The sequence below is a fragment of the Delphinapterus leucas genome, chromosome X, assembly GCF_059928025.1.
Source record: "Delphinapterus leucas isolate spDelLeu-1000000601 "Yukka" chromosome X, BTC_Dleu_Yukka2, whole genome shotgun sequence".
NCBI lineage: Eukaryota > Metazoa > Chordata > Mammalia > Artiodactyla > Monodontidae > Delphinapterus > Delphinapterus leucas.
In genome coordinates this window covers 128,947,607-128,975,596 of record NC_143150.1, presented here as the reverse complement: position 1 = coordinate 128,975,596, position 27,990 = coordinate 128,947,607, and the positions used below count along the sequence as shown (strand labels likewise).

The following is a 27,990-nucleotide window of genomic DNA, read 5'->3' as shown; positions in this document are numbered from 1 at the left end:
AGATGTCTGTTTCTACCTTCTTTTAGTATTTTTGCTGAAAGATAACTGAGGGACCATAGACTAACCTGAAAATGCTTCTGTGTTTTTATCTTTGTGTGTGTGTATTCCTTTCTCTGCTTGTCCTGAATCAACGTGGATTAGTCGACTGACACACTAAGCTGGGAACTGATTCCCGTAGACGCTCTGCTTTGGTGTCCCCGGGTTTAATACCCAAGCATACGTACTTTGTACAAGTTTCCCAAAGTGCTTCGTACCATCAGGCAAGTCAGGGAAGCACTAATTGAGGGAACTCACGCTCCATTAACCACACACTCGATTTACAAAATGACCTAGGTGCTTGTGAAATAATGTTTTTCCTAAGTCAAGATACAAGATAAATATATTTCACCCTTGGAAATTTGCAAAATTCTCATAGAATATCAATTCATAAATAATCTCATTTGCGCATATAATGTCGAACCTTTTCATTTGTTTTCCATTGATTTTCAATCACTGTTCTTAAGCTGTTACCCACATGGGACGAGGAAAGCACCTTACTAATTAGAATTTTGTTATCTTGGAATGCGTGTTATCTACTGGCTTAAAGATCATTGTGTACTTGCTGTGTCCCTGACATAGACATGTGGGTACACAACGGGGAAGAAGCAATAGCTCAGCTCCAGAGCTGTAGATTCATCACCTGTGTCACTTACTGGATGAGCACCTTGGGGCAACTTATATAAACTCTAGGGAGTCCCATTTTTCTTTTCTGTAAAATGGACTAAATGATTCCTCTGATCATAATGTGTTGATACTAAAGTCAGATAACTTACATAAACTGGTTTCAGGGGGTTAAGTAGTCAAGAAACAATACTATCTCTTAGTGTTACTGTGAACAGTGGCATAACTGTTATCTTGATTATTACCATTATCATGAGAAGACAGGGCAGTCGTCCATAAAGGTAACAGAATGCTGATACCCAAGCAGCTGCAGCAGGGCATGTGTGTCTGTTTAATGTACTTTGTACATTGTGGCGCACCATGGTTTGGGTGCAGTCTGCAAATAATGGAGCATCTGGGAATAAAAGTTTCCGTCACTGTTCATAATTAATATTCGCTTGGGATTTTCACGGAGAACTAGGCAATGTTATTTCAATTCTAAATATCTCTTTCTCCAAGTTATGTAGAGCAGTCAGCCGTGAATATTAAGAAAGGAGGAGCTGGACTTTAACAAAATTAGTGAAATGGAAAATTTAAGGAGAAAAATAGATCTTTAAAATTAACTTTGTTTTGAGATATTGTAAATTGTCATACGATGATGGCCTTGTGCCTAGGATAATTCTTCAGTTTTCTTCATCCTCTTTTTATAGGTAGAATGACAACTGTTAATATATAGTGTACAAAATAAACAGCACTGTGGTCACTTATAGTTGTTTCCAGTTGTAGATGACATCTCTCGATTCTTGGTCCTGAATCTCCATGTGCCTAGAATGGTGTCACCAGATATCTCCTTACTCAGAGGTCACCTGCTGTCTGCTGAGTTCTCACACCCCACGCCACCCCAGTTACAAAGCACCACGGCTCCTGTTGTGGACTACAAGCCAAGCACACTTGACACTTGGCCACACCTGCCTACCTGTATGCATACCTGCATGCCTGTGAGCACCTGCGCAACTGTTAGCTGTTTGCGGGCAGGAGTCATGTTGCATTGGTTATTCTAGACACGGTGCTAGGACAGTAACGAACCCATGATAGGTAATCATTGTGCAAATGTGAAATGATTAAACAGCATATTAATGTTTTATAAGGAGCTGGAAAGAGGAAATGGAAATCACCAATAAGCCAAGTTCAAATCGGCTGACTCAAGACGTGAGGACATGATTGAATTTGGGTGTAAGAGATATAAAGGGCTGGTAAAAACCATGTTTAAAAAATTTTTAGATTTTAGACAAATACAAAACTTAAGAAAATAGTATAATCGTATAATAAACTTTCCATCACTCAGCTTCGAAACATGCATTCACGGTCGCTCTGTTTTCAGCTATACCTCCCCTCCCTCCAGTTCGGATATTTTTGGAGCCAAGTCTGTACTCACGTTGTTTCTTCAATAAACATTGCAGTGTTCACCTCCAAAATGTAGGACTGCATAATGTGGTCTGCTGAGTGTGTGAATTTGGACAGCAAGTGTGAGCCTTGGAGCCTGTTTATGAGGGTCACAGCTCGTCAGGATCCACAGAGAACAGATGCGGTGCGGATGTGTGTGCCTTGAGTAAAAAGACTCATTAGGCAGAAGCAGTCCCTTGCATGAGCTAGAGGAACAGAGTGCATTGCTTACTCCGCATTTTCTTCCAAAGCTCGTGCCCTCCAAGAGACACCTTTCTTTTCTTTCTTTTTTTTTTTGTGTGGTATGTGGGCCTCTCACTGTTGTGGCCTCTCCCGTTGCGGAGCACAGGCTCAGCGGCCATGGCTCACAGGCCTAGCTGCTCCGCGGCATGTCAGCATGTGGGATCTTCCCGGACCGGGGCACGAACCCACGTACCCTGCATCGGCAGGCGGACTCTCAACCACTGCGCCACCAGGGAAGCCCGAGACACCTTTCTTAACGACGCCAGCCTTAGCTTATTGCCATAGCCTCTTTATCAAGACAGTATTTTCCACACAACTACATTAGACAAAACCTGTTTTGATCATTTTCTGTTTGTGACAAACAGAGGTTTTGGGTAGATCAGAATAGGGTAAGAGATGAGGTGGCCAAAGAACCCTGCTTGTCCAGGACAGTCTTAGATTTTGCCCTTTGTTTCAGAGCAAGGCCTGAGTATAAACCCTTCTGCTCAAAAAAATGTCCAGGCTTGAGCCATCCAGCCTGGGGTAACCCTAGGCACAACTGTCTTAAACTAGGTTGGAGGCTGACAGGGATAGAGAAACCACCCCAGTTGGAAATGCAGAGGCCAGTCACCATGAGGAGACGGGATTCGCAGAGAAGCCATTGGTCTAATGAACCGTTGCAGTAGCTCGGTCGAATGGCTAATTGTTGAGGCTTTGGGGTCCTCTGACTCCAGCGCTGAAAATAGGTGATCTCCTCGCCTTGTCCATGCATCCAGCTCAGGGAGGTAGAAATGAGCTGTCACTCCACCCTGGGGGCCTGAGCCAGTCTCCCCACGGGGGCCAGGACTGCTGATGTGCACGCAGACACGGCTCGGTCTTTCTGGAATTCTTCCAGTTCTAACGTGTTGTTGGTGCTCAAGTGAGCATGACTTGTTTTTCAAAGGAAACCGTAATCTCCTTGAGAGCAGAGAGTTTTAGTGACTGGTGATGGTTTCCTGAGTATATGCATACGTAGGTTTCCACATATGCAAACTCATCGATTGTATACATTAAATACATGTGTTTTTTGGTATCTATGTTATACTCCAATAAAGCTGTTAGACAATAGCAGTAACAACAAAAGAGAAAAGTAACAGTGGAAGAAGCCAGAAGGGAGCAGTGTTTCCTGATGGACTACGCAGCCATACTGCTGTAGGTACAGTATTATAGGGGCAGAGACAGGCAAAGACATTGCTACGAATAGTAGAGGCAAGAAGGGGCACAGTGTATCTGAGAGCGAAACCACGAATTATCAAGATACTATAGAGGCAGAATTGGTAGGCACCGATGATAGATTTGCTTCAAGCGGTAAGGAAAATGGACAAGGACAAGGTGAATCAGGTCTGTCAGAGCACATTGATGGAGAGGGTAAGAGAAAGGAGCCAGATGGAGAGGAAGCAACCTGTGGTGAATATTGAAGGAGATTTTTACGGAAGATTGCTTTGAATACACCAGAATGGGTAAAGCCCCAAAGCAACAAGACGAAAGGGGCTTACTCAAAGAGGGATTTTCGGGCTTCCCTGGTGGCGCAGTGGTTGAAAGTCTGCCTGTCGATGCAGGGGACGCGGGTTCGTGCCCCAGCCCGGGAAGATCCCACGTGCCGCGGAGCGGCTGGGCCCGTGAGCCATGGCCGCTGCGCCTGCACGTCCGGAGCCTGTGCTCCGCAACGGGAGAGGCCACAACAGTGAGAGGCCCGCGTACCACAAAAAATAAATAAATAAATAAAAAGAGGGAGTTTCTTTCTCATGTAAGAAGTGGACTAGCTTTAACAAAATTTTGTAGAAGCATACCCAGCGCTTTTCTATAATTGTTTTCAGCAACTCTTTTTAGAGTGTAATAATTTTGTAGAGAGACAATTCGAACTAAAGCAGAAAGAACTTTTATTTTTCTATCCCTTCACCTATAGCTGCCTCACTTTAGGAAGTAGGTATTTAATAGATGCTCAGTGAATATTTCTAGATGAAAGGCTCACTAGCCTTACCAGGAACTCATAACTGCTAAATATGTTCATTTTCTTCTGATACCTGTCATGGTGGGTTGAGTTTATCACATTACTTTGTGATTTAGTTTAGAAAGCTGTATATTTACAATATATATTCTGATCTATATATATTGTATGCATTTATGTGTACGTATACAATCAGATGTGTGTAGTTCATGTATGCACTTCAGATATTTATGGCTGTATATATGTAGTTTTAGATACACACAAACTCACACAAAGGGTCTAAAATGTGCATTCCAGGAACACAGAAAAGAAAAAGTTATCAGCCACTTAAGTACTGGTGCAGAAAAGAGAAAAAACATTTTAATATGGAACTTTATCATGTGAAGTTTTTAACCACCAGCCAAATATTTTCTGCCATTATCCCTCTACCAACACTAATCCAAAAAAATAAAATAATGAAAACAAAGTTCTGCTTACATGGAAAATATGGTGAAGATCCTCTGTAACCCAGTAAGGCTATATTTTTGGTCTTGTGTGCTGTGCACATGCTAAGAACTTGCTCTGTATTCACAGTACCCTGTGCCTGGAATTTTTTTTCTTTTTCATGTTGAGTTAGGCCTAGGAAGACAGTGACAAGTAGAATGGAGGGTTTTGATGCATTTTCTACTTAATAAAACAACAGGTGATTGAAATATATTTGAATTCCCCAGAAAGAATCAGTGAAATCTTGAAAGTTGTTAGTATTCACCCCTTTAACAGAAAGTCATACAAATTAGCATCTTCCTCCTAGATTTGGCTTCAATTATAGAGCAAGGTCGATTGGGTGTGTAAAGGTTTAAGGTAAGCAGACACCGTGGGATCATGCCGAGTGCCTGATCAATTAAATGGTGGTCATATAAAACAGCAGTCCTGGGACAGAAATCAAGGCCATAAAATAGTTCAGCCAGAGCTGTCTGTATGGGTCCATTCGGGTGAAAGGCTGATTGTGGTCAGACAAGAGCAAGGAATCTTCTTCGATCAGGAGAGTGAGTGGGTGATGCCAAGGGGTGATCGAATCAGGCCGTTTGTTTACATCCATCAAATGGGGTTGGGCGATACCTGGAGCTCTGGGCAGAAAGGAATCCCTGGAGCTTTGGAAGGTGCTTCACAATAGTGAAAACTAGTGAACGTGTCTGCAGTGTTTCATGACGCCAGGGATACACTCTGGCTGTCACTTTAAGGGGAAAGTGATTGAAGATGCTGGTAAGTCACATTTGTTATTTTAAATGCGGAAGATAATGCTTTAGGGAGAGTATAATGCTTGCCCAAGGTCATGTTGACAAAGAAAAAACAGGGACTAGAAATTATTTTTTTCTAGATTCCAGTGAATATTCTATATACCACACTGCCTCTTATTTTTCTTTTTAAAAATAGTTTAATAGGGCTTCCCTGGTGGCGCAGTGGTTGAGAGTCCGCCTGCCGATGAGGGGACATGGGTTCGTGGCGTGGTCCGGGAAGATCCCACATGCCGCGGAGCGGCTGGGCCCGTGGGCCATGGCCGCTGAGCCTGCGCGTCCAGAGCCTGGGCTCCGCGACGGGAGAGGCCACAGCAGTGAGAGGCCTGCGTACCGCAAAGAAAAAAAAAGAAGTTTAATAACTGTTGTTTTAAAAGCATAGAAGAGACAGCCACCTAGTGTTTGTTTAATTTCCCCCACTGTTTGTAAACATTTGAGTCTATGTAAAATATATGTGAAAAAAAGAGTATTATTTTGAGCCTAGCATCACTCATTGTGGGCCTCTTCATCCATGTCACCATGACGAATGGCGTGATTCATCCAACTCAACACCATGTAATGATCCCTTGAAACGTCTGACCTTTTGCTCCTTAGATCAATGAGTTGAGATCAGCCGAAAACATAGACCTCAAGTGTTTGGCACTTGCTCTCTTCTCATTATTGTTTAAAAAAATAAAATGTTTACAGATGCACAGTTTTTTCCTGCTCTCATTCCCTGCCCCCTTATTCATTTTATCTGGCTACTTCCTCTTGGTCTTTGTGGCCTGACTTTGTTGCACCGTCTGGAAGTATTGTCAGCTGCTAGCAGACTTTGTCAGCCATGTTTAGATGAAAACACGGTCTGGAAGTGAGTTCAATCAATCAGCAATCTCTTCCTATACACATATGCTAGTTTCTCCATTTCAGGGTTAGGCCCGTTAAGTCGCACTCCCACTGGTAAGAAAAAACCATCAGCTTGGAAGTTTTTATCGGGAGGTATGGCAGGCTGACTTCTAGACGGCACCTGTGACTTTCTGCCCCAGGTGTTACTGTCATTATTCTGTCACATTGTGTACATGCCCAAAGGAACTTCGCAGATGGAATTCAGGTTCCTAATCACTTGACCTTAAGAGAGGGGGTTATGAGGACAGGACTAAGCTAATCGCAGAGCCCTATGAAAGCACAGTTTTCTCCAGCTGGTAAACGAAGCTAAGGAGAGATGTACAGAGGGCTCGGAGGCAAGGGGCGCAAGGAGAGCGACATCACATCAGAACACACGAGAGTGTTCAGCTGTGCTTTAGGAAAGGACTCTAGTGGGCATCGGGGCTCAGTAAGGAGAAGAGTGGCCATGACAGGGAGCACGAAGGAGGAGAGATTGCTCGGCTGAAAGAGGATAGAGCAAACTGAAGGGCACCTCCAAGCCTTGCCGCCTCTGTAAGCTGTGGGAGAAAAAGGAGGGCTGCACGTGAAGCCGTGTCATCCTGCAAAAACTAGGTTTGTGCCAAGGAAAGAAGGTGAAGAGAATCTCCAGGGAAGATGTGAGGACGAAGAGGGGTTGCTGAGCATGGAAACCTGGTGCAAAAGCACTGTGGGGGGCTTTAGAAGGGGGGTGGGGAGGGACAGGGAGGCAGGCTAAAGGAGGGGTAGGGTCAGTACCAGGATGAGGGCAGGCAGACGGGCAACCCGCTGGGGTCCCCTGATGGCACCCGATGTTGCTTGTTCTCCTAGCCCCTTAGGACACAGTGTGGGAAGGGGGCACCGGGCGGCCCTTTACTCCCCGAAGCTCTGGAGGGGCAGGCTGCCAAGCACAGGGCACGTTCTGTCAGGCGGTGTCGAGTTCAACACTGAACCCAGGGATACGGTCCATTAGTTCACTGCTGTAACCCAAGGCCATGGGATAGTGCCGGGCGCATGGCAGGCGCCCCATCCACGTTTGCTGAATGAATCATGAGCACTGTGTCTTTTCTGTGTCTAGTCTTCCACCACCTAGAGTGGGGGGAGTTCAGAAACTGCCTCTTCTCCCCGGCACGCCAGGTATAAACTAAGTCAGACTGCCCAGGACGTCTCAAAACCCATAACCTCGATGCTTGTGTAAAAGCAAGATTTGGATTTGTAGTTATATTTTTGTTTCTTTACACAGAGAAACCGTCCGTGTGTGAGAACTTCTGATTTCCATCACCCCACACCCACCCGGCTTCTGAACCCACAAAAGAGTCTTGATACTCCCGCAGCCTTGCCCCTTGTAGCAAAGGGCAGCTTCTGTCCGCTCGCTCCTCCTCGGTAGCTGGGCCGTTCCTGAGCTCCCTGCTGCTCTTGCACTCTGTATCTAAATCCTTCACGTACTTCGCAGGCTGTGTCTTCCAGCTCCCTGCAAAATACAACGACTTTTCACCACTTCTGCCCCTACCACCCTAAACCAAGTTACCACACAAGCATCGTAACTCACCTTGAGGGCTGTGAGGGCCGTCTAACTGGTCTACCCGTTTCTACCCTTGTCTTCCTACTCAGCCACAGTGAGTCTGTTAATGTATAAATTATCATTCTTCTATATTAAACTGTATGTTATTGTACTCACATATTTCAGCGTCAGTCATAACAAAGCCCTGTGTTGTCTTCCTTCTCTATCGGAAAGAAATCCACAGTCTATACCGGCGTCAGCTACGTGGTCTTCTGCCCAGCTGTCTCTCCGATGTCATATCAGCCTCTTTACCTGTTGTAAAGAGGTGGGGCCAAGCACACCGCTGTGCACTGGGGGGTGTTTCTGCTTACTCTCTCCTCTACCTAGACCTTCTCCCCGCCAGGTGCTTGCACTGCTCCCTCCTTTACTGCCACTATCAGACTTTTCTCTCTGGCTGCTGTGTCGTAAATTCCGCCCACCCTATCACTCTTTAGCCCCACAACCTGGCACATTTTTCCTGCTAGCTTTCCTTATCACTTGCCCTGTTATACATTCTGTGTATTTATATTGTAACTGCGTGATTGTTTTCTGTCTCTCCACGCTGGAATGTAAGCTCCACGGGAGTAGAGCTTTCTCTATTTTGTTCATTGCTGTATTCCCAGTTTCTGAAACTGGGCCTGTTATTTAATAGGTATTTAATGATGGTAAATGAAATGAATGGATGGCTTTATTCCTTTCCATAAAAGTCATTAGAGACTTGGCTTAAAGATAGAGTCTTTCAGGAGAGAATGTCAATTTTGTTTCATGAAGAGAAACAAAGAAAGGGAGAAGGAGCAAGGTGAACATGAAATAAGCATGTGATTGGCTGGACAACAAGTCAGGGAACAAGGAGCTGAGGTGCACTTTAATCTGTACGTGAGGACGTTGAGACCAGAGAACGTAAACGCTCTTTCAAGCTCCAACAACTACGTGGCAGCCTGGCTAGAACCAGAACTGTCTTTGAACTGTGTGAAACATAACACCACCTCCAAGAGTTAGAAGTAAGAGACCTGGGAGGCAAGGGAAGAGTAGAACTCTTTATCAGTTGCACATTGGCCAGTCACAGTGCTAGACACGTGCATTATCCTTTCAAATGCATTTACTTCAGAGAAGGCCAATACACATATAGAGAACAGAACAGACTGCCAGTTTGTCTTATGTTTTTCATGATGGGTGAAATGTCTTTGGTTCATAACAATTAATTTATAGTTAAGCTTGAAGAGGCAAAAACACATTAATTTTTTACAATGTAGCATTGAAGGAATAAGCATAAATAAAAATTACAAATAAAACATGTAAAGCAATAGCATAACGTTAAGGGGAAAGGTTTATTTTTGATTGTGTTAAGGAGGAGAAAATATTGGGTAAACAAGTACAAATGATACTCCATGACGCAAGTTTTAACTGTGGGTAAAGCCAACAAAAATAATGTAGAACGTCATCGTAAAAGAGTGTACACGGAGATTCACTAAGCTAGCATGTCAGCCAAGTCAGCCTCATGTATTGTCACACTGGATGACGTTTATATCTGCTGGTCCACTGCGAGGTGATTTATACGGCTACGTCATGCTGATCATCTCTTACCAATGTCCTCCCTCACCCTTGCCCTGTGGTTTTGAAGCATTGTTAGCTTCATCTAAGAGCACATTTGGTTATGAGCTAGTAAAATCCTTACACATGATATTTAAACAAGAAGTCAGTGACATACCATGTCGGCACAACCCCCTTTATCTAACTGTTAAGTTGGACAAGGTAAACTCTAAGAGTCGGGGCTTGGTCAGATCAAGGCTAGGTCTCCTGTAAATTAAAAAGGTGTGTCTCTCCCATGACCGCTTGCATCTGGGAGGCTGGTGTCTGTTTCAAACCTGCCTCTTCTCTGCTTTGCTCGCTAGGCTCTGTGAGTCTTAAAGTGGCCAGCTGGCTGGTCAGTGTCTCCCCACAGCTCGACTCTTTCTTTTACCAGTTTGAATTGGTTACTTTGCCGCTGGCTCTTCTCAAAACCTCAGAACTATCTCCACTCTCCTCCCCCTTGCTGCTTATGTCTTTCAGTAGCGAAATTCTGCCGATTTGATCTCTCAGGGACTCGTAGGATCCGCTTCTAGTTCCCCGCCTCCCTGCTCAGACTTACAGCCTCTCTTTCATTTTCCGACAGCTGTCTCTGCCTCCGGTCTCTCCCACTCTGATCCATCCCGAATATGTCAAGAGAGTTACCTTCGTAGAGCTAAGCCTTCTCATTGCCTCTCACACCTATAAAGTACATTCCAACGTTCAAGTTGACATGCGGATTCCCTAGGCAGGACTAGTCCACCCTTTATCCTCATTTCACATCCTCCCTCCCCGACACTGAAATCTCAGCCCCACAGAAACCTGCCCACCCTCCAAGTACACCGAGCACATTCCTACTTTGGTGACTTTCTTCCAGCTGTGTAACACCTTAAACCTGCTCAAACCTTATGACTACCCTGACCTTTTCTTTTTAACTGATTTATAGCATCATCAAAATCTTCATGGTACCCTATCTCGTTACGTGTTTGTATGCATCACAGTAAATCAATTATACTTCAACCAAAAGATAAAGACACCACTACACACCCATCAGAATTCTTAAAATTAAAAAGACTGACATTACCAAGTGTCAGAGAGGATATGGGGTGACTGGAAGTCTCATGCACTGCTGGCGGCAGTGTAAGTTTATACAACCACTCTGGGAAGCTGTTTGGAAGTTCCTAATAGACACACACCTACCCTATGACCTAGCATTTCTCCTCCTTGGTATATATCCAAGGGAAATGTGTACGCTCCCCAAAAGATAGCCCCAAACTGGAAACAACCCAAATGTCTACTAACAGGAGAATGAATAAACAAATTGTAGTATATTCCCATAATCAATGCTACTCAGCAATAAAAAGAATAAGATACTGATACCTGCAAAAAATAAAAACATAAAGTATGTGTGTCATATATTAGTCATCATTGTCACCTACCCCTACTTAAAAGAATACCTTGGACATAGTAGCAGCTCAATAAAATATTTATGCTGTTTCCTTTAGATTCGTGACTGAAGTTTGTCCCAGAAAAACACACAATGTATCCCTGATATCCATAATAAAATACTCTTTGTGTGATATTATCATGGCTTTAACTAGTGATCAGTTTAATTGCAAAACACCTACCCTAAAAAATCAATTTATCCCTGCAAAAAAATAAAAACAAAGTGAGTGTGTCATATATTAGTCATCATTTTAACATACCCACTACTTAAGAAAATACCTTGTACATAATAGCAGCTCAATAAAATATTTGTGCTGTTTCCTTTTGATTCATAACTGAGGTTTGTCCCAGAAAAACACAGGATGTATCCCTGATCATATTCTCCATAATAAAATACTCTCTATCTGATGTTATCCTGGCTTTAACTAGTGATCAGTTTAACTGGGGAGCACCTACCCTAGAAAATCAATTTATCCTAAAGTCAGCATCTGATAATGAATTCATATATTTTCTCTCAAATAGGTCAGTTCCATTTTAGTTTGGCTCCTTACTAAATAAGTTCAGTAAGTTACCTGTGAAAATGTTGGCACTGAGACTGGGTGGTGATGAGAAATTTGTGGTCTGGGGCACTTTTAGGAACCCCTAACCCACATCACAGAGGTGAGTTCATGGGTCAGGATGCTGGCACTTCTCTGAACCAGGTACAGCCAAGGAGAGGCACATCTAAATCTCCCACAGGTCTTAGCACAGTTGTGAAAGCACAGCAGAGCTTTGTTGTTGAGTCACCAGCTGTTAACAATGAGCAAGTGTGTTTGAGACATTCAATTTCTGGATGAGATGATATTACAGCTCACTCCATTCGACTAGAGGAAGTTATGTGACCCTTCAAATTCTACCCGAGAGGATAAACTACTTCTTCTCTTCTCCAACGTGCAGTCGAGTTGTAGAAAGAGAGTAGTTTTGGTAGGTTCTGTGTAGAATCAAGAAAAGAAGGGTTAATGAAGAATGAATTCAGCATCTGCATAAGAAAAGAGTCTGCAGTGGAATTCCCTGGTGGCGCAGTGGTTAAGAATCCGCCTGCCAATGCAGGGGACACGGGTTCCCAGATCCTTGGTCTGGGAAGATCCCACACGCCGCAGAGCAACTAAGCCTGCGAGCCACAACTACTGAGCCTGTGTGCCAGAACTACTGAAGCCCATGCACCTAGAGCCTGTGCTCCGCAACAAGACGAGCCACTGCAATGAGAAGCCCACGCACCGCAATGAAGAGTAGCTTGCCACAACTAGAGAAAGCCCGCGCGCAGCCACGAAGACCCAATGCAGCCAAAAATAAATACATAAACTTTAAAAAATAAATAAAATGAAAAGTCTACAATGAGTTATGATCCTTTGAGAGATAAAGTACCTTCCTTCTTCTTATCTTATGCCTACCAAGTCTTCCTCATGTGTTTGTATACGATGGTAAATAAATCATTGAATAAAACCTAGAAAAAGGTTGATGTTGGATGAAAATAATCTCATAGTTTTATATATATATATACACATACACACACACACCTTTAGATTGTATCTACCTTTATGAAAACCATTAATCAGTAAAATTAAAAATTCAGTAATCCAATAACATATAATTAATAATTGCTGTCTGTTTAAGAAGTTAAACTACCAAAATTCAAGGTCATGGATAGGTCAGCTACACTGAGATTCTAGGTCCACAGATGTAATTATCAAGACTGCCTTGCTAGATATGAGGGCAGCTGTTTAAAGTCTGCACAATTTCCCATCTTCAAACTTAGACTTCCGATTTAGAAAAAAAGTATTTATCCAATTTCCATTCATACAAATCAGAGGGAAAACATAGTTAATTTTAAATAACTATTTTAGCAAATGTGGTGTTTCCTTCATAACAAAAATGGAATAGAACTTAATTCTAAAAGTGCCTCTTACGAGTTTTCTCTACCGCCTCGCAAGTTGTTGCAGATGCGCTGGTTCACAATAACACGCGCCTGTCATCCCACCATCTCTGTGACGCAGGAGCCCAGATGTGGCTTAGCTGGGTGTTCTCAGTCTCCCGGAACTGCAGCCGAGGTGTCGTCTGGGCTGTGTTCTCACATGGAGGCCCGAATGGGGAAGAGTCTACCTCCAGGAGCACTTAGGGTGTTGGCAGAAGCCACATCCTTGGGGCTGAACGCACGAGGCCCTGACTTTTTACTGGCTCTTGGCTGGAGGCCACTTTCACACCCTCAAGGCTGCCCACAGTTCTCAGGCACGTGCCTTTCTCTGTGTGCAGTTCACGACGGGGCCGTTTGCTGCTTCCGGGCTGGTATGGGCTTCTCTTCAGGACTCTAAGCAGGCAGTCTGCTAAGATGGAGTCTCATGTAGTGTCACCAGTGGATTCTGCAGTCCTTGATATTCTGTGGTTAGAAGCAAGCCCCTGCCCACACTGAACGGGAGGGGATACAGATCTTTAGCACCAGGGAGGCCAGCTTGGCAGCAGCCTATCACAGCACATGCTTCAGAAGACTTCCCCTCTCTCTCTGGCTTTCTCTCTCTCCCTCTTTCTAGGTGTATATATATAATTTGCCTATATTCTTGTATATGTAATTTGTATATTTCTGTCTAATATTTGTGTTATCTAAAAAAATGGTTTAAAAATTCTAACAAAAGCCTTGACTCTTCCTTGAGGTTTTCAGCATAGTAAATATGTTTCCCTGAACACATCTTAGATACCTTTTTTTTTTTTTTTTTTTTTTTGTGGTACGTGGGCCTCTCACTGCCGTGGCCTCTCCCGTTGCAGAGCACAGGCTCCGGACGCGCAGGCTCAGCGGCCATGGCTCACGGGCCCAGCCGCTCCGCGGCATGTGGGATCTTCCCGGACCGGGGCATGAACCCGTGTCCCCTGCATCGGCAGGCGGACTCTCAACCACTGCGCCACCAGGGAAGCCCTAGATACCTAATTTAATCCCATTAGTCTTCCTCATGTTTGTCTTTTCATTCCATGCGCCTTGAATCAACTCTGCTTTGTGTGTGTGTGTGTGTGTGTGTGTGTGTGTGTGTGTATGCATGCGCGCACGTGCGTACTACATCTTAAAAGAGTGTTACCAAATTACCTGGATGTTTTAATGACTTAATGAAAGGAGATAAGAACAAGCTTACAGAACAACAAGAAAAAATTACCGTCCAAAGACTTGCTAACCCCTCCTACAACTAACATGTTCCTTACGTGATAAAGTTTTTGTTAGAGTTAAGAAGGGTTGATTATTCATTGTTAGATACAGCCATTTCACCGGAATGGACCGCATTAATCTAAAAGGAACCACAAAGAAGATTCTTTTATTTCAACTTCACTGCATCCAGCCATAACAAAGCCATGGAAAATTCTTACTTGGAATAGCTCCCCTCAGTCAGACACTCCATTTATGGGTACAGGATTTTCGTTGTGATTCAGACATGAAGAGAAATGTGAAGTGATGTATATACGTTTGCTCTGTTTTATACAATGAACGTATAAAACAAATAGGAATGTTTTATGTGTCTTTGCTGTGGCTCAGAATTAAAGCCATTACCTCCGGGGCTATTTCGACATGTCAAGAGTTTCCAGGTACAGATTTGTATCCAGCTCAAAACCATTACTCACAGCTTTCCCCTCACCCGTATGTTACTGCTGCTGCTCTCACCTGCTTCCATCTTCTCCTCCAGCTGCTTGTTCTTACTTGCGTCATGGCCACCTCTCCCTTCTCCACCCTGAACGTTCATCCCCGGACACTTCTCCTCCTCAACCTGCTGGGAAATCTCAGCTTCTTGTTCTGGGCTCTGTGCTGGGGAGTGTCAAGTTGGATGTCCAACCCCTCACAGCTACCGCGTATTTCAGACTGTTAGAAGGGCAGAATAGTGACCCTACCCGCCAAAGATTCTAACTCCTGGGATCTGTGAACTTGTTGCTTTACGTGGCAAAGAGGAATTAAAGTTGCAGATGGAGTTAAGGCTGCCTGTCTGCCGACACAAAATAGATTATCCACGCGGATCCAATGTAATCACAGGGATCCTTAAAGTGGACGAGGCAGACAGTGATGCAATATGAGAAGCCCTTGACCAGCCGTGGCTGGCTTTGAATGTGGAGGAAGGGGCCATGAGCTAAGGAATGTGGGCAGCCTCTGGATGCTGGAAGAGGCTAAAGAGTGCATTCTCCCCTGTGTCTCCAGAAGGAAATGCATCCTTGCAGACATCTTGATTTTGGCCTGGTGAAGCCCATTTTGGACTTTTAACCTTCAGAACAGTAAGGTAATAAATTTGAGTTGTGTTAAGCCACTGAGTTTGTTATAGTATTTTGCAGCAGCCCTAGGAAACGAGTGCGTAGGTCCGCTTTCTGATGGACACATTTACCTGGACGTGTTACAGATATCCAACTGAATTCTCCAATTCCCTAACTGGAAAGCACCCTGTCCCTTCTGTGCTTCATTAGGAAATACAGTCATCCTCTTTTTCTCTGTCCTCCGTACCCAGTCGTTTATTCCAGATCTGCATCTGCCTCAGGTTCCTTCTGCCACTGCTTTAGTTCAAGCCCTTGTCATTTCTCATCTGCAAGACGCAATTAATTATACTAACCGGTGTCGCTGAACATACTTTTGACCGCCTTAAACCCGTGTCCCACTCATGATTTGTAATCTGTCCCAAACAGAAGTAGGTCTTATCATTGCCCTGCTAAAACTCTTGTATTGGTTCCATCACCTGAAGAATAAAGTGAAGGCTGGCCGCCATGCAGACGTGGTGTTCAGTGATCCATCCCCTGTCCTGCCATTCTCCATGTCCCTCACATTCCAGCTGAAACTAGGTTGCAGTTCTCTTAGGCCATGCTCTTTGACGTCTCCCTGCATTTTCCCACTGTCCTTCAGGCTCAGGCACCATTATCCTCAGGAAATCTTTCTTGAGTCCTCTAGTTGGGAGTAGTGTCCATCCCTTGGATTCTGGTAGCATCCTCCAGCTACCTATGTAGGACCATACTCACCATTTCAAATTAGCACTATTTTTAAATCTGAGTGAAAAAAGGTTGCCTTTCTAGATCAGAACATAGAATACTTAAAACGAAATTCATCCCCTAATAAAACTTTGTGACATTTTGATGGAGAGATGAGGGGACGCTTTAATGACACGGATATATTGGAAAATAGCGAAGCTATTTATATACCTTCAGCCAGATAGCAATGGCATTTATCTAACTAACCAGGATCGTCTAGGTCCACAGCTGCCAGCAATGGTTCTCAACCTGAGCTGAACATTAGAACCACCTGGGTGGACGAATTACGAGAAGTAGCTGGGGATGGGACCCAGGCATCAGCGTTATTTCAAAGTGCCTGGGCAAATCTAAAACGCAGCCCCTGCAGCAGAGAAATGCCCAGGAAGTGTACAGGATGAGGGGAGTCCCCACTGAGCTGAGGACATTCAAAATGTAAAAGGGATTCATTCTGTAGCCACACCTTCCTCCTTCCAGCTTTATACGTGGCCTTTCTGCTTCCCAGGCCCTTCTCTTTGTTTCTGCTCTCTCATTGTAAGCGGTCTCATCCATTCTCCTCGCGTCAGATGCCAGTTACAGGTTCATAGCACCTAAACGTATCCTGTTAGTGTAGAGTTCTCCTACGAGCTACAGAACTGTATCCAACTGGTTGGGGGTTTTTTGTTTGTTTTTGTTTTGTTTTGACATTTCTGCTTAGATAGATCCCAAACTGATCATTTAATTTTGCCTAAAAGTATCTACTCAGTTTTCCAGATCTTAATAAATGATACCACTATCCGCCCAGTTTCTTGAGCCAAACACCTCCGAGTCACCCTTTCATTCCTTTGCTTCAACCCCCAAGTCCCCGTGCTTGGTCTCTCGAGTGTATCCCAGCGGGTCCATTTTCGTCATCTCTACTGAATCTGGTTCAAATGTCCATCATCTCTTCCCTGGACCTAGTGATAACTTCCTAGATGGCCCCATGATTCTGTCCTGCTTGTCTACGATTCATGTTCCACCAGCAGCCAAAGCAAAATCCTTAAAAACAATTGGACAAAAGCCTCTCTCTCTGTAAAGTCTTTGATGACTTCCTTTGGCACTTCTGCAAGACTCTGCACATTCCAGCCCTGCTGAGACATTCAAGCCCATCTCGACCTGCTTCCTTCAGGAGGTTGATTCGTCTGTGGACTTGTTTATTGACGAGGCAGGTTAGGCTCTCAGCACGGAGACCTTTCTGTTCTGATGCTGTGCCCCTCACAGCCCCTGGGAAATAGTCGTCATTCAACATAAACTTGTTTTGTGGAAAGGAGGGCGAGGAGATAGCCCCACGGTGAGACCTAATTTATCTTTGTGGACCATAATGCTAGCTCGCAGTTTATGATTTGGGGGAAAACGTGCCATTTTTCAAAGATAGGAACCTTTCCGCAGGGGGAAAAAAATAGCATAGCATGAAATGCTGAGGAATACATTTTTTAAAACTATGTTATGGAAATACCTTAGAGATGTGACGATGCAGAATACCTCTTTGTGTCTTCGGAAAGCACAAGGATTTAAATACGGGATACAGTTGCTGGAAAAGGGTAGCACAGTAATGGAAAGCAAACATACTCGTCCAGATCACAGTGAAGGAAGGTTTTCATGGCGGCAGAAACTCAGGTTCCCTCAGGAACTGCCCAGGGTCACTTCCAAACCTAACTTCGGTTTTGCTGAAATAAGATATACAAGCTGAATATGAGACACGAAATGTGGATAAGTGGTAAGGAGTTTTGAGAAGCTGTGTGTAAGGGGAGGCAGTCTTGACGCACGTCACTCCAGCCATCGAGGTCAGTCTGAAGATATCACTATGAAGAGGTCAATAGAAGAAATTTCTGTGTAACTTAACCCTCTTCATCTCCCCAGAAGCCTCCATGTTGTTGGATTTGTTTGGGACACTCTGTGAAGGGACTAGTTTATTTTAGGGAAAGTGTTTGTGGGAGTGCTCATACTTTTTGAGTTGCACTTGGGAAAATTTTTTTTTTTTTTTTTTTTGCGGTACGCGGGCCTCTCACTGTTGGGGCCTCTCCCGTTGCGGAGCACAGGCTCCGGGCGCGCAGGCTCAGCGGCCATGGCTCACGGGCCCAGCCGCTCCGCGGCATGTGGGATCTTCCTGGACCGGGGCACGAACCTGCGTCCCCTGCATCGGCAGGCGGACTCTCAACCACTGCGCCACCAGGGAAGCCCGGGAAAAGATTTTTTAAGACATGCTTACTTCTTGTAGGGTGGACCTTTACCTGGTGCCACGAAAGGGATTTGGGGAACGTTACCCATCACACTCCAGACAGGAGACAAATACCACACCAGTAATTGGCAGAGGGAAAAGTAAACAATTATTTTGACAGCTAATGAAGGTCAACTATGAAGAAAAGGCAGAAGAGAATCTATCTAGAGAATACGATAGGGCCCGAGGAAGAGTGTTGAAGGTGGGAGGGAATAAATTTGGGAAGGAGCTCCTCCCCGTGGATGGGATTCAGACTCATTGGAGAGGGTGTGGTTGCAGCCCACTGTGGATAAGTTTTGGTTTGCCCGGGAAGAGGACTGGTCCAAATTAGCGGGTTAAAGCTAGTGAGGAACAGAAGTTGCTGCAGGGTGACCACCGCTGGGTGGCCCGTGCAGACCCCTGGAAACCTGGTCATAGGAGCATCAAGGGAGGGGAGTCATTAGAACCTGGAGAGGAAGAAGCCCCTTCCCCCTGCAGGGTCCCTCCTGCACTGTCTACTGACAAGCCTGACATTGTGCATGTGCGTCAGGAAGAGTGTTTGAAGGGCCCAGCTCCAGGCTTCACTAGGCAGGGCAGAGAAGGGTGATCGGACGTGGAGAGCGACTCTACTTGATGACTGACATGCGAGCAGCCTCCTGCACGTGGCACAGGCCCTGTCACTACCGGGAAGACCTCAAGCGACAGGTCCCTGCGCACAATTCGTCCTCCTGGGTTAGGAGAGTTGGGGGTTGTGACGAAAAGGCAAACATTGCCTTTACATGTGCAATGTCAACTGTAGCTTATCTACAATTAACCACGTTTGATTTAGAGTCAAAAGGGAATGATTGGTGATACCGCATCCCAAATTATTATTTTAAAAGATTGCCAAGGGGTGATCTGTTTCTACGTTCCCTGATGATCTCAGGAATGAGTATTGAGAAACTGGTGATCGTGTGAATTCTTCAACATAAGTTACGGGATACAGACTGCTCTGCAGGTTATGAAGTAAAGGCTGTTCCTTATGCTGCAGTTATTTCCCCACCAGTCTCGCTTGCTGAGTTCCTTTAGTCCTTTTTGTCACAGTAAACCATTGGGTTGAAACTACTGGCATACTTTTATCCCAGAATCAGGGATTATGGATTTTAAAATGGTCTCCATGTATTTATATACATAAACTCCATAAAATTGTTTGCCAGAACTATAAATGTTTTTAAGATCCAAATTTATAAACCTGAGAAGAACTAGAAACTTGAAATAAAATAACCATAAATCAAATATTGGCCCGTTGAAATAATTTTTTAAAGAAAATATTTATTCCTAGAAAGGATGAGTGATACATAATTTACTGTTGATTATATACTGTTTTTATATTTATAGCTGTCACAATAGATAGAACCATTATATATATAATGTGTGTGTGTATATATATATATATATATATATATATAGCTATAACTCATAGAAGTATATTTTCATACAGTTTTTATAGACACTAAATTTTACATTTTTACACATAAAATCTAATTTGGAAACAATATGTTCGGGCCAAAACAGCCTTGCTCATTTTAGTTTTCAACATTTCCATAACTTGTATGGATTTTATTTCAAACCATGTAAGGCATCCAGTTGGCAGCTGAATATTTAGTCAACACAGCCAAATTAATACTAATGCAAGGTAACCAACTGTCTTTCAGAACAGGCTGTAAACTTTTGGACTTCAGACTTAGAAGAGAAAAAACAAATGAAAGGGAAGGAGGGGAGAGGAGAGAAAACCTTTTAGCCTCTAGACGTACAGGAAGGTATTGTGAAAAGCACTTCAGAGATGGCCCGTTTATTAGCATGAATAACTTCTTCCTGCTTCTCAAGGATCGAACAGCTCCACTTTGCAAATGTAGCAGGTTCACAGTCTTGTGGGCCGAGGCAGAGGAGTGCCTCTTCCTTCCTCAGCAGTTTTATAAAGCGTTTGTTAATTGCTGCTCTTATGACCCCTACCCCATTCTCACATTTGACATTTTCTAATTTAAAGATGATGGTAGATTTTTCTCTTTAACTGCCTGTTCTAGAAGAAATTCTTCTCTTTGCTTTCAGCAGCAGGTCAGTACACCTCTACATCCCACTTTTATCGTAATCGTAGAGAAAGGAAGGAGGATTCTTGATTGTTTTCAGGTCCTGTGTCTCTCTTACGTCCCACACTTAGGAGTGTCTTCTCAGATGAGGATTCTCTTAAACTGGCTCTGGAGCCGAATTGAAAGGACAGCTAATGAAAGCATCCTACTCATTTCCAGAACAAATAAAGCAAGCGAATGAACACCCAGCCAGCTTTCCAGGCCATACAACCTTGTCAGCTGGACGTTTGTTTCTTTTTTCTTTTTTTTTTCCTTAAAGAGCTTCAGTTCCCTCCACGCACAAGGATCCCTTGCCGTCTGCCAGCGAGTCTGTCCCCACGGTGTTGATATTTGATGTTGAAAGCAGTGGAAAAGCAAACTTCTACCAGGGTGACCTCACCTAGATGACCTCCCAGTGCCTTAGAACGGGAATGACCGTCCTTGGTTATGAATGACACTCAGGATGAAAAGTGACTGTCCCCCCAGGTCTCACAAGTGTGAGAGCAGATGTTCCTTTCCTCCTAGTCCTAAGTGCAGTGGTGAGCAGCTCTGAACATCTGCCTGAGCCATTGCTACTACCTCCTCACCGACTAGTATCAGTAGCATTACTCTTAGTGTCTAGGCTGGTTTGGCACTGAGTTTGCATGTTCTGTGAACCCCCTGCTATCAGGACAGATAATCCATTTGGTCTGATGAGCACTGACCTCTGGAAAGCCGAGAGTTTCCTTTTGTGAATTTGCGGGTATGTCAAAGAAACAAATGAATATTAGTGAAGGCGTTATTATATATTCAGGCCAGTTGGATTCAGGTCTGAAGTGATTTGAAGTCAGATTAAACAAATGTTAATTATTATCATCCTCAGAAAACATTTAAAAATAAGTCTGCCCTTCTGTGCTCTTGGCGTCCTTTGGGAATGTTATCGTGGTGTAATTCAAGCATGAGTACCTAATGAGATAGAACCTGTAGTTCTTTTTTCTCCAAACTCCAGAATATTTGCAACGAGTTAATCTTCTCAAAAGGAAACCAAGAGTTTCATGGTTCCCCACAGGTAATTCGGTTTGGAGCAAGTGTGAAAAGGTGAGCTGAAATGAAGCACAAAATAGGAAACAGTGGATTCCCGAAAACCAAGCCGCAGGTGAGGCGGGCCGGGGCCCCCTGCGTCCCCAGGCTTGCTGGAGCTATCTGGTTAATTTATTTCTGGGGTCTAGTTTTGTAGCAGCAGCCCACCATACTCAGCATGAATTCTGCCTCTGAAATATAATTACCAAGATGTGAAAAATGATGGAATTCTCTGAAATGATAAAATAGCATCTGTTAAGGTAACTTTTGGCCAGGTTCCCAGCTTTTCATTACTTAAGAGGAATAATGATGTGTTAGTCGCTGTGAAAAAAAGAAAACTCTGAGAAAATGTTAATCATGACTCAAGTGTAACGCCATCATGTACCTCTCAGAACATCCCACCACTAATTTCTTTGGCCTTTACAGCTATTTCGTGCCCCTCTGAAGTGTGATTTTGCAGTGAAAAAATACTTTACCTACAGAGTTTACTGTTAGCCACTAAGTTCCCTTTATGGTTGATTCCTTATCATTTCAGTGAGGGAGTAAATAAAAAGAAAAAAACGTGTCAAAATGATGTTTTAAAGTAACATGTACCCGAGGGACAGAGTGGCATGAAAGTTTGGGGCTGAGGGTAGGTAGTTCCAGTTTTTAGAATATTGTCCATATGTGGGATTCTACCAACACCGACTCAAAGCATTTTAGGTTTCCATCATCCCCAGTAAATGCCACAGCTCTGTCCTCTTTTTCTTCTGTAGTGTTCAGCACTGCCAGATGAAACACAGGACACCCAGGTAAATCTGAATTTCCGACGAACAGTTTTTTCATTTGAGCATGAGATACACATACTCTAAACAATTAACTGCTGTTTATCTGAATCTTAAATTTAATGTGATATCTTGTGTTTTTATTTGCTAAATCTGACAACCCTTGAAGTGGTACCTGTTTTCACACATATGAAGTCACTTGGTCAATAAAAGCAAAGTTGATTCAATATCACAGCACAGCAGCTGCTCTGTATGAGGGAAAATACAGTAAAAGTTATGTGTTTTGGAGAGGAAGTCATATAAGTATGGGAAGTAGAGCATATTGTAATTCATTCTTGAAGGTTCAGAATTCACATGACTACATTAGCATCTCTAAGAATTTCTAAACTGGGGAAACAGAAAATTTTTCTATAGCCCAGAATTGATTAATCTGATTTTACTAGAGAAACTCATTTGTTGCCTTCATTTGGAGGGAGGGGAGGAAGGTACTTCGTGTGTGTGTGTGTGTGTGTGTGTGTACACATGCACATGCGTGCTCGTGGTTGCATAATAGGCCCCTGGGAAATATTAGGAATGAATATGAATCCTGAGATTATAATTTCGGTGTATTCCAACACAACATGAAAAATACCTATTGCCTTTAATTTCCTTTTCCCCACATGTCTCCCGAAATCTTGGCAATTAGGTGAAAAGGGAGGAGATTTTCTCACGTGCATCTAGAGTCATTCTTAGGACTCATATGAAATAAGATTACCTTATTTTCAAATGTATTTCTGGTAAATTGAATGTGAACGGCAGCTAATGTACATTATCTACAGTGAGAAATGTTACAAATGAGAACACGTGGAATATTAGTAACAAGAAAGGGTCAACTTTTGAGAGACTCAGCTCAGCTGTGGATTTTACCTACACCTTACACTTGTTCCCTGTGTGATTATCCATACCTGTGTATGGTATGTAATTCCAAGGTGTTGAAAATAACTCTTGAAAAATCTTTCTCTCCTTATTTCCTGAAGTCTGAAATTCAGCAATTCTGAGAGCATCATGTGGTTTTTCATGTTCGGTACTGTAGTAGTTATGGGTTTGGACTGAGACCTAGATCCAAAGTTAGGTTTTGCCACTAATTTTCTATGTGACCTTGAGCAACATAGGAAGTGTCTCTCCCCAGTTAGCTCATCCGTGTGTGTAATGGTGCTTCCCTCCGAGGCTTCTGAGGATTGCATGAGGTAACGCATGTCCTTCAGCCCGAGTGGAGGGACCGTATCTTTAGTGTTGTGTTGTTCGTTGCTGTTTTATCCTGCTTTGTGTTGTTGCCGCTGCGGCTTGAGCTGTCAAACACCCGTGCTGGGTGGGAAACATGGTGGGAAATGGAAACATTTGTTTCTAAGTGTGGTCCCAGAATTCAACTGAGAGGGTGTTACCCGCGGCTGTCCTTTGCTCTGCACCTCAGGGTGCTTTTGTTCCGGAGAAGGTGCGTGTCCTGCCCTCTCCAGACACAGGTTTTGGTTGACATGGAGGCTGTAGAGAGGGAGGGTGTGGTTCCCTGGCACTTCAGGGTGCCTGCTACTCTTATATTTCTTTTAATACCCTCGGAGTATAAAATTACTGGGTGACACATTTCCCCGCTGAAGACTATAGTTACCTCGCTGTTGTCTTCTGACTTTGAAGTCTGAGCCTAACCTGACTTTCTCCTCCTCCAGTGAAGGTGTCTCGCTTTTCTGTCTAAACACCTGAATGGCTTTTTATCCTTAAAGCAAAAGCTTTGGAATGTATCCCAGCGCCGTTAAGTCTTACCTAATCTCTCCCCAAACTTATGTGTTTTGGATTCGCGTGTTTCCTTTTATATTATTTCAGGAGAAAATTATTTTTTTCGTAATCATCCATTTAACAGTTTAATGTATTAAACAATGTAAATGCCTTGATTTCACATATTTTTAAAATCATTTTCACCATATTTGCTTCAGATTTTAAAAAAAGATACACGCGTGTGATGAACAACCAAGAGACTTAATACTGAAACCTGATGTTATATTGCAGTGTTCTGATGTGCTATGAAAAAAAAAGTTACATTGACATTCTCCCATTCTTCTCCTCCCTCCTCAAGGAAATCAGCTTGTAAAAGTGACACTTGTTCTTCTTGTAAAGGTTTTAAAATATTTTAACTTTAATATGTACGTATCCATAAATTCATGTGTTTCAAAATCCTACTTTATTTGGGGGCAGTCCTTAATCTTTTCATTGGATCATCTTAATCCTTCTTTTTTTTTTTTTTTTGCGGTACGTGGGCCTGTCACTGTTGTGGCCTCTCCCGTTGCGGAGCACAGGCTCTGGACGCGCAGGCTCAGCGGCCATGGCTCACGGGCCCAGCCGCTCCGCGGCATGTGGGATCCTCCCGGACCGGGGCACGAACCCGCGTCCCCTGACCACTGCGCCACCAGGGAAGCCCCATCTTAATCCTTCTTAATGGTCGTCATCTCTCTTTCAGATTTTACTTCAATCACATTGTCCTTTTCAGCTCATTCATTGTGATTCTCTGATGGCTTTCCTTTAAATCCAGTTCCTGGTCCACCCTATCTCGTTTTCTGATGACTCCTTTATTTATTGATTCTGTACATCATGATGCCTTTGTTCCCTTGGTTCTGCAGTCTTTCTTTTTTATCTCAATTCAGTACTTTTATCATCTTACCTCTAAGCTTTTTTTAACCATTGGAAGTCGTGTTCTTAAAAGGCTTTCAAAGAGCTAGCATAAACTTTTGGGGGGGTTTTAAACTTCTCTTATATTTTCTTCCAGAATGGATTTATGCCCTTTTCTCTTTCTCTTTCTCGCACAAGACACTTGGTACCCATCAAGATGTGGCCCTGGAGTCTCCCCTTCCTGCACAGAAGTCAGACTCACCTGCTTGTTCCTTTCATTTCACCTTCCCCCCCACACCCCCCAGAGTGTTTTCTATGCAGCTTTCCAAATGCAGGAGTGTTATTAAGGATTCTCAAGAACTTGCTGACTCTCAAGTATGTTCTCAGAGGGGGACGGGAATAGGCAAATAATTAGAAGTCAGTCCTGTTCTGTTCTATCAGGACTAGTTTTTTTCCCTGTCTAGTACTTTCTGAAAGTTTGTGGTGTAGATTTTGATCAATTTGGGAGGTGATCAGTTTCACTTTTCCTGACATATGTCATTGGAATATGGGTAATTTATCACATGACTTCATTTTACTCTCTTTGCCTGGAAGGAAGGAATGGATATTTTAGAGATGTAAAGAATAATTTATGGATTTACTGTAATTCTTATGAAACTCAACATGTCCCAGACTGAATCCATTACCTTCCCCATCCTCTGTACAGTCTTCTTTTTCTCTTTGTGATCTCACTTGGGGGAACAAGTCTGTCTTCGTTACCTAAGACAGAAACCTCTGAGCATCATGTGATGTTCACAGAGGTACTAGTGTATGGTCAGATTTTTGCTCAGAATGAGATGTTTGGGAAGTGGCTTATTTGTGGAAACAAATTTTTTTAAAGGTAGAATTTTTCCTTTTTTTCTGAAATATAGCATTTAAAAATACAGTTAAATAGCCTCATACTTGTGGTTGCAACTGGGTGTATTGTTAAACAATCCATGCATATGTAAACTGAAAATTCTATTTCAGCAGCTTATGGACAGAAGCCTCCAGAGAGTAGCATTTTCGATTACTCAGCACTTCACACGCATTCTGTGTCTAATGAAATTCACTTTTCGAAGGCCTTGCCTTTTGCCTCACGTTTGTGTTGTGAAGTAGATCAAAACACAGCCTTGAGAGAGACACAAAATCCAATCATTGACCACTTAGGTGATCCTAAGAGTGTTGGTTCCTCCAACAGAGTGAGTCTGTACAGAAGTGAGAATGAAATTACACACTGAATACATGAGTTGGAGCATCCTGGTGATGGAACTGGTTTGGGGTGTTGTAGTCTCAAAGCAGAGTAGGTGATTAGGTAATCTGCAGCCTGGGTAAGGGATGCGGGTTGTGAGATCACAAAATGCGGAGAACATGCAGCCTGTCTCCAACGAGATGAGGGACTGAGAAGAAGTCTTGGAGAAAATGAGCTCTATGTATCTGTGCCCCAGGTCTCTCATTACACGCCTGCTTGCTGAGGAGACACCCTAGGAAGACGCTTACGAAGGTAAGTAAATTACCATAGTTAGCAGAATCCCGCTTTCCCAGGTAAAGGGTGTCCTTACCTGGGAAAGCTGGACACCAAATACATAGAGGCATTAGAGGAACCCATAGGATTCAGACGCATTTTGTGCTAATTTGGGGAGTAAATCAGGGCAGTGTTTAAGAGAACAGCGCCCAATAAAAACCTGAACATATTGGCTCTATAATTCCAATATAAAATATACATTTGAGATGAAAGGTATAAAAGTGTCTCACCAGGCTCATAAAAAAATGTTGGAATGATTGCAAACCAGAGACTTCATAAGCTTATAAGTTTAATTTATTTGATTTACAAAAAATTACTTCTTGGAGACATTTTTTGTTAGAATATCAAAGTCATTTGAGCGGTTCAAACATTACTTTTATAAATGTTGAAAATACTGTTTGGGTTTTTGTTTTTGGGTTTTGTCTGGAGAAAGCTGACCGCTAAGACATCAGCTTCACGTCAGCAGTCCCCATTCTGACCCCATTTTCTCCAGGGTTATCGAAGGTCACCATCTAGCTGTGCCAGAGCCGGGACAGGAAGACCCATTCTTGCTGGATTCTTTCTTCCCCTCAGCGAGCCCCACCCCAGCACACACCCATCCATTATCCTTCATTGTGTCACAGCATTTTCTGCCGACCTGTTTCCCTTCTCTCCATTTCCCGGGATATAGTTACAGGCTGATAGCTCTGCTGGGGCCCCAGACTTGTTCTCTGCCAACCCACCGTGCCAGCAGAGACCGGCAACACTTCCTGGGATACAGCTCAGGCCACTTACAGCATCTCCAATTTAAGAGCCCGTGGTGGCCCCGTGCGCATCCTGAGGCGTCTCAGAGCTCAGGTGCCAGCCCAGCCCTTCTGCAGAGGCAGCTCGGGTTCTCACGGTTGGTCTATCATTCCCCTCCCTGTAAACGGTATGCCTTTCAAGGAGAGATGTCTTGTTCACTGTTACATCCTCTGTACTTTGCACAGCGCTTGGCCCTGTGCTCAGTAAATGTCGAACGAATTCATGAATTGCTAACTAATTAACCGGCTAACTGATAGGCTTCCAACGCCGACATTCCCGTTTACTTATTCCTGTAAGCCAGTGGTCCTCAACTCGTCTTGATTTTGCCCTCCAAGCAACACTTGGCAGTGTCTGGAGACATTCTTGATGGTCATAACCCGAGTGGGGTAGTGATTATGGCATCAAGTGAGCAGAGGCCAGGGGGGCTGCTATGCAGCCTACAGTGTGCACACAGGGCACTTCCTCATGCCAGAGGATTATTAGGGTCAGAGTATCAGTACCGCCGATGTTGAGAAACCCTGATACAGAGTAGCCGTAAAGTGAAACCTGACACAGTGTTGCGTGGATTATTTTTCAGTTGTTAACTAGCAACAAAATAGTTTCTTTTATTCCTAGGTAACTGTGTCTTCCCGAGACTTTAGAGATGATTGTTTAGTAGAACTTTCAAAGTGCAGTGTATTTTTTTTTTATCCCCAGTGGTAAATGTGGAGAATTAGTGGAAGTACTACTATATCACGATTCCAATTTGCTCCCCTTTAAACACTGAAATGTGTCTCAACTTGTGTTCTCTATTGCTTCTTTAGATTTACAAGCAAAACAGACTCAGCTTCCTTTTCATTTGTGAAGTACATTAAAGTTAAACTTACACACACAGAGTCCTCACCCTAACAGTTTTCCTCTTTGGG

The 27,990-nt window shown here is 43.6% G+C and overlaps 1 protein-coding gene and 1 non-coding gene across 7 annotated transcripts in view; both read left to right on the top strand.

Annotated features, from left to right (window-relative positions):
• Positions 1 to 27,990, top strand: part of LOC111167216 (uncharacterized) — a 538,796-nt gene that overhangs the window by 114,266 nt on the left and 396,540 nt on the right. The window contains exon 4 of one of the 6 annotated variants that reach the window (XR_016391420.1): positions 5,705 to 27,990. This exon is cut by the window's right edge and continues 12,968 nt beyond it. The exons of 4 other annotated variants lie outside the window; for them this stretch is intronic. The gene's annotated coding sequence lies outside the window, so the exon portion shown is untranslated. Of the gene's footprint in view, positions 1 to 1,419 lie in introns of all 6 variants that reach the window. One more of the 6 variants, XM_089904832.1, reaches the window with a different exon arrangement.
• LOC115804225 (small nucleolar RNA SNORD82) lies at positions 24,106 to 24,175 on the top strand. Its single transcript, XR_004025093.1, has one exon. It is a non-coding gene; the product is annotated as a small nucleolar RNA SNORD82 (small nucleolar RNA).